We start from the raw sequence: 7,780 nt of genomic DNA, 5'->3' as shown, positions 1-7,780 counted from the left end.
TGAAGCTGGCTTTCTGCTTCACATTTTTCCTTCCCATTGCTTGCTGCATATTTGCAGCTCACCTCCCGATCCTTCCTGTTCTTTTTGCATTAGAAACACACCTCAAATTTGCATATTAGTTTACTCTGGGGCAACTAGTCTCTCTTTGGCATGTGCATATGAGTGAATGGGTACATCTCCTCTTCTGAACCACATTTATTTTGGAAATGTTGATTGTTTTACACTAGTAAAAGTGTTATGAGAATTATAAGGTCTAAAATGTTCATAAATGTACCAGGCAAACACCTACATAAATATATAAACCACATGTCTGAAACAGTACAGGAAAACAGCCCTAAAGCTGTTTTGACTCTTTCAGAGACCTCAAATATTCCTCTGCAATTTGGATGAAAATGGGAAAAGCCTCCCCATTGTCTCTGTGCTCACAAATCCTGCCTTAAGGTCACATTTGTGTATGAATAGGGTGAGCCTGTGACCTGGACTCAGGAATTATGTATTTATCATCACAAAAGAATGGCCAGGCTCTCCAGGTAAACCCATTAATAGGTTTCCTGCCAGACAGGATTCTGCTGTAGACCACCCCTTCTGTGATGTATGTATGATGTAGTAGTAGGGGGTGGCCTTGAGCTACAGGGTGGCAATTTCAAAAGTCTATACTGTATAAGGGATTGCACACCATTGTTCTGGGTAGCTCACCTCCCTCTCTGTGTGAGGGGAGTGGGGGACCCTGTTGCAACAGTTTAATAAAGATCAGGCTTGAAACTGTTCTTAACCTGAAGCACCACTTTAGCTAATGGGGCCTCCTGCTGCTGCCGCGCCGCCGGAGCACGATTTCTGTTCTCATCCTGAAGCAATATTTCTGGGTTAGCGGAGTCTGTAACCTGAAGCGTATGTAACCCGAGGTACCACTGTATTATTTTCTCCTACCGATAGAGAACCTACATAAGAACTCTGTACGGCTCTTGGGTACCCCACAAGGGAAAAGGAGCAGTTTTTTCTTATAACAAAAGGAAACACATCATTTACACTTCTGTGCCTCTTGTCCATTTCATTAGACATGAGCTGATATATTTTTAAAAATTATATATAACATGTCATATGACACCAATGTTTACTGCGCTGTTCCGGTTGTGCCGTAATACTCCCTATCACAACCTCAGCTGAAAGAATAAAGGGTTGCTCTTGCACAAATTAAGCTTAAGACAACAGCAACTCTTTGGAATAAGCTTACTTCAAATACATCAAAGCACAATCCAGTAATCCAGGCTGGAAAACAGCAAACAGAACATTTCTATGGCCTGTGCAAACAGAGTCTAACTCAGAAACCCGATACGCAAACAACACACATTGTTAGGAAGCAGCTACCTTGAAAAGCACCTCTTATTTCTGCCCTAACCTCTTAGTCATGTGTCAGGCAATAGAGGGAAGAAGAAGGAATAGCTTCCCCTGTTCAGATCCAGGAAATTCCTTGGCTTGAATAATACAGTGGTACCTCAGGTTACAGACGCTTCAGGTTACAGACTCCGCTAACTCAGAAATAGTACCTTGGGTTAAGAACTTTGCCTCAGGATGAGAACAGAAATCGCGCAGCAGCGGGAGGCCCCATTAGCTAAAGTGGTACCTCAGGTTAAGAACAGTTTCAGGTTAAGAACGGACCTCCAGAACGAATTAAGTTCTTAACCCGAGGTACCACTGTAAATAATAAGCACCACCATCTTAAAGCAGTAGCCTATAACTTCATTTATGCAGAAGCCTCACTGAGGGCAATGGGACATAGGCTTGTACAGTGCTTTTTTCTGGGGGTACGCATACCCCTAAACATTTTGTGAATTTTTCCATTTACTGTATTTATTTTTCCTGATTTGAACTGTAAAATGGTGATTTTCCCGAGTCAAAATGAGAGTACCCCTAAATATATTTGTTAAGAAAAAAAAGCACTGGGCTTGTGTACACATGCTTAGGACCTCTGCTTTAGGCATACAGCCTTCAGTTCTAAGCACATATGGAAATACCATAAGTCCCAAAGAAAGAACTCAATGGGACTTACTCCCCCACAAAAAAAAATCATACTAATTAGTCAGCTTGTTATCCAAAATACACCCTGCGTGTACTGGAGTGTTTGAACTGTCTTGCCTTTGTCTCTGAGGGAAATGATCATGCAAACCAGACATTTCAGATCAGTTAAGGGTGTGTGCAATAGGTAAAAGTAAAGGACCCCTGGGCGATTAAGTCCAGTCAAAGGCAACTATGGGATTGTGGCACTCTTATCGCTTCAGGCCAAGGAAGCCAGCGTTTGTCCACAGACAGCTTTCTGGGTCATATGGCCAGCATGACTGAACTGCTTCTGGCGCAATGGAACAGTTTTACCTTCCTGCCATAGCTGTACCTATTTATCTACTTCCTCTGGTGTGCTTTCGAACTACTAGGTTGGCAGGAGCTGGGCTAGGGCAACGAGAGCTCACCCTGTCGCACGGATTTGAACTGCCGATCTTCTGATCGGCAAGCCCAAGAGGCTCAGTAGTCCTCTGTTCATCTCTCATTGGTAAGATGGAGGGAAGAAAAGTGGCAGCACAGCCAAGGGGAGGAGGGGAAGAAGAACTGCTGAGGAGACCCATCTGACCACTGCCAAAGGTGCTGGAGAAAACCAGCATCCTTTTCTCCTCTCACCCCACTTCACAAAAGGTCCTTCACAAATGAGATGACCACAGGGTAACCACCGGCTGTACCTTCCACTGTAAAGAGGCAGGTGCAGCTGAAAGTTTTACAAAATATAATAATGCACGCTGCCCTGGAAGTTGTGGTGTCTCTTTTTGTGAGTGGCAATGAACGGCGTCTTGGAGCCAGATGTCCGAAAATCTGCACGTGCGTTTATTAGGCTCTACTGAAGCATGACATTCAGGAAAAGAGGACAACTTTAAAACAACAGCCCCTTTGATGAGTATGATGTGGGCATGCCTTGTGGCATGTTCTTCCTGGCCAGAAGTTATTGTTCATATTAACTTTGTTTTGGAAAAATCCTTGATATTTGTGGATGGTCATGCAATCTTCAGTTATAGTCCTGTTGTGTGGAGACCAACAGATGGGGCAACAAACATGGAACCCGAGACCCCTTATGGTGGCAAATATTGCAAAACTGGAAGGACAAACATCCTCCGTCCACAACTCAGGGGCCTGAAGATCTCACTGCCCCATTCTCTGATTAAATGTATCTTCATCTTGGTAAGTGAGTTGTTCACTAGGAATCTGGGCACTTCTTAAGATATTGTAACCAAATTCTGCATGGGAGTTCCTGAGATCAAGCAGCAGGTTCAAGATAGCTGAGGTTTTTTCCATAATGGAAAAAAAACCTGATTTTAATAAATGAATACAGAATATTTGTCACTTAAGAGAAGTCTTGAAGCTGCAAAGAGACTGAGGGAAGTCAACTAATATAGCAGGGATTTATTTTACAGAAATAAAGTGACTGTAAAGAAAGAGAAGAAAAACTACAAATGTATTTCTTTCTGAGAACCTGGTGTCTAGAATATTCAGACTTCTGTTTGTATCCTTTGAATAATTTTGTGTACAGTCATACCTCTGGTTGCGAACGTGATCCATGCGGGAGGCACATTCGCAACCCGCAGTGTTCGCAGCCTGAAATGCCGCGTCTGCACACACGCATGACGTGATTCGGTGCTTCTGCACATGTGCTGAAACCCAGAAATAACCCGTTCCGGTACTTCCAGGTTCGGCGCGGTCCGCAACCCAGAAATGCACAACCCGCAGCATTCGTTACCCGAGGTGTAACTGTACTTGATCAATTCTTTTTCATTTGTTTATTAATCTTTTTTTCTTTTCATATATATATATATATATATATATATATATATATATATATATATGTAGGTTTTGGTGTCTTCGGGTGTCTTCCCGTGTAGACACCCGAAGACACCAAAACCTACATTCCTGTACCCGTGAAAATCTACGAAAGCATATATATATATATATATATATATTGCATTTTCCCTTTTTGGAATATATGGATGTAATCTTTAATTTATGCTTTCTCTGTAATTTTTTTTAAAAATGCAATAAAGATATTTTTTTTAAAAAATAAAATTAGAAAGCAAGCAAGCTGAGGGGTTTCTTTTTCCTTCTTCTTATGGGCTAACACAGCTACTTTTGACTTTAAGAAAAATGTTCCAAATACATAGAGCTGGTGCCCCCACATGAATGCAATACAGTACTGCTAAAATCTAGAGAGCTCTCCCCTGGGGCATCCTGTCATTGTGCAACAGGAATTAGGTAAGGCCATAGAGGAAAAGGCGGGCTGTACATCCGAGAAGCTGTTTACAAGTCCTCTTAATTGAGGACAGCACACCCACAATGTCATCGTTTGTGCAATCAGGCTCAAATTGGTTTTAATTAAATCTCAGCCAAGTAGTTTGAACCAGCGACATCTGTCCCATCCCCAGCAGCTTCAGAACATGCTTCTGATCATTTTTCTTTCTTCTGGGGACAGTTTACCTTTCCATTCCTCCTTTGTGGGATAACTGAACGTAAATAACTGCAGGAATAGGACTGACCCCCAAACACCATGCTTGGGACTCCGTCCTTGATGGTGCCCTGTGTATGTGTAGGATGGGGAAAGACAACATGGTGCTCCTCAAAAGTTGCTGCACAGCAGACCTCAAGACTGCATAGCATCTCTTTGAATCAAGAGCTTGCCAATACATTTTACTATCGTGGCCCACCCAAAAGCACAGTCTTAGCAGTTCTGGACCTTGCAATACTTTGGGACAAACTGAGCACCCATTCTTGTGCTTTTAAGGCAGCACGTACCTTGCAGAAATAGAGGCAGTGAGAGATTTTACTTTCTTGGGCTCCATGATCACTGCAGATGGTGACAGCAGTCACGAAATTAAAAGACACCTGCTTCTTGGGAGAAAAGCAATGACAAACCTAGATAGCATCTTAAAAAGCAGAGACATCACCTTGCCAACAAAGGTCCGTATAGTTAAAGCTATGCATTTCCCAGTAGTGATGTATGGAAGTGAGAGCTGGACCATAAAGAAGGCTGATCGCTGAAGAATTAATGCTTTTGAATTATGGTGCTGGAGGAGACTCTTGAGAGTCCCATGGACTGCAAGAAGATCAAACCTCTCCATTCTTAAGGAAATCAGCCCTGAGTGCTCACTGGAAGGACAGATCCTGAAGCTAAGGCTCCAATACTTTGGCCACCTCATGAGAAGACTCCCTGGAAAAGACCCTGATGTTGGGAAAGATGGAGGGCACAAGGAGAAGGGGACGACAGAGAACGAGATGGCTGGACAGTGTTCTCGAAGCTACCAGCATGAGTTTGACCAAACTGCAGGAGGCAGTAGAAGACAGGAGTGCCTGGCATGATCTGATCCATGGGGTCACGAAGAGTCGGACATGACTAACCGACTAAACAACAACAACCTTGCAGTTCAATGCACTCAGCTCTAAACATTGTGCGACATCTTCCAACAGAACTGCAATCCTGAATGCTCTTTTTGCACTTACTCTCTAGCGATTCCCAGTGAAGTCTGTGCAGGACTTGTCTTTCAAGCAAAAGTGATAGGCACAACAAACTCAAGGTGTTCATCTGTTTGAGTACGACTGTATAGGACATGCAACCATAACATTCCCAGCAGTCTGGTTGTATCCAGAGTTTTAGAAGCCAAGGGATAATCTATGAAAAGCTAGTAAAACAGAATGATTCAAGTAACAATTTGGCAGAACTAGACTGATCCTTGTATTGTATAAATATAGGTTAGTAGGGAGATGAAAAGAGACTATATAAGAAATATGCAACTGTGCGGTATAAGGTAATTGATAAAGTACAGTGAGATTAATTGGAAGTTATTTTTAATTTCCTTCTTTATAAGTTTTATAACTGATTTCAGTATCGGGAGTATAAATGATGTTAGTTATACTAATTTTGTTGTTTCTTATATTGTGGTTGTTTGTTTGACTTCTTCATTATTTGATTGTATGTTTATTTGTTTGTTTGTCTGTTTTCCCATAAATGTATTTATTTTAAATCCATAAAGATATACTTAAAAAAAAAATGATTCAAGCAACAGGTAGCTAAAAGTGGTGGCGGATGTAGATCAGGTGCTTTGTGAGAAAATTACCATACTCTTAGAGCCTAAACCAGCACCACAGTGTAGTAAATAGCTGTATTACAGATTGTAACCCCTTAGATTCAGCCAGAACACAGACAGTGAACATAAAGGTTCAAACCAGCAACTACAGCCCAATTCTGCATGGAGGCTGCAGGTGATGCAAAGAGAAGCTGTGGGAACATCCCTCACTACTGATAAATCAAGGATAATGTTTCCTGCCATTTGGCTGTGACAAGAAGAGGTGCTCCTTCTTCCCAGCCCACAGGATGCTACTTGTACCACACTATATTAGTATAAAAAGACAAGAGAGGATTCCCTGTTGCTTATGGGCAGATCCTGCCACCTACTGACAAGACCCATGCTAGACATTTTAAGACGCCGCTGCCACTCTTTCCCAACCTCCTTTGTTTGCACTTATGGGGACATCCCACTAGGACATCAACCTGGGTTGTTGCTGTTTTAATGCAAATCTTGTTAAAGGTAAAGGTAAAGGTACCCCTGCCCGTACGGGCCAGTCTTGACAGACTCTAGGGTTGTGCGCTCATCTCACTCTAGAGGCCGGGAGCCAGCGCTGTCCGCAGACACTTCCGGGTCACGTGGCCAGCGTGACGAAGCTGCTCTGGCAAGCCAGAGCTGCACACGGAAACGCCGTTTACCTTCCCGCTAGTAAGCGGTCCCTATTTATCTACTTGCACCCAGGGGTGCTTTCGAACTGCTAGGTTGGCAGGCGCTGGGACCGAGCAACGGGAGCGCACCGCGCCGCGGGGATTCGAACCGCCGACCATGCAATCGGCAAGTCCTAGGCGCTGAGGTTTTACCCACAGCGTTGGAAGTAAATTGCTCCTGTTTTCAATTAACTCTTGTGAGTGACTGAAGAAGCTAGAAGCCTTGAAGAATATTTTTTTTTGGGGGGGGGAGCAGGGGAGAGAAGAGAGAAATGACATAGGTCTTCCCCCCCCTCTTAGCTTCACCAGCCCCACATTCCAGGATGGAATTAAGTATTTTAGCCTTTTCCGTAATGGCGTCCCGGTTTTGAAATGCCTTCCTCAAAGAGAGTTATACCAGGTACTGACTGTCGGATCTCTAGTGCCAAGTAACAACCTTCCTATTTGCCCAGGCATTTTAGATCTTGCCTACTTTGATTTATCCCCCTTTTTTTTTTAATTGATTTTTTTTGGGGGGGGGGGTTGGAAACTTTTGATGGTGGGCAGTTAAAATATTGCAAAGCAGACTTGCTTTCTGTTCCACCCTGAATAGGCTGCCACAGTAAGGCACCTTCAAATCCACTCTGTGACGGTAAACCCATTCCTGGGAGACTTCCATCCCAATACTGGATGGGAGTCACAAGGGAGCACTATCTGCTCTGAAGCCTCATCCCACTGCAGGGAAAATAACTTTGCGACTAGAACAGGACAGCAGAGAAGAGACACAGCAATGCCTCCTAGCTGTGGGGAGAGAAGAGGCAACAGATCTGGTAGTGGAGTAGGACAGCTAAAAATAATCCCAAGATATTTCAAAGCTGGCAACTCACATGCTCCTTGGCTTTCAGATAGTACAGGCATGTCCAACTTTCAAGAGACAGAGATCTACTCCCACTATAAAAAACTGGCAGTGATATACCAATGTTTTGAGCGTGTTTTTAGAAAGCT

The sequence above is a fragment of the Podarcis bocagei genome (genome assembly GCF_964188305.1).
Source record: "Podarcis bocagei genome assembly, chromosome: 2".
NCBI classification, from domain to species: domain Eukaryota; kingdom Metazoa; phylum Chordata; class Lepidosauria; order Squamata; family Lacertidae; genus Podarcis; species Podarcis bocagei.
The sequence above is the reverse complement of the archived record's forward strand: the minus strand, read 5'-3'. Positions refer to the sequence as shown.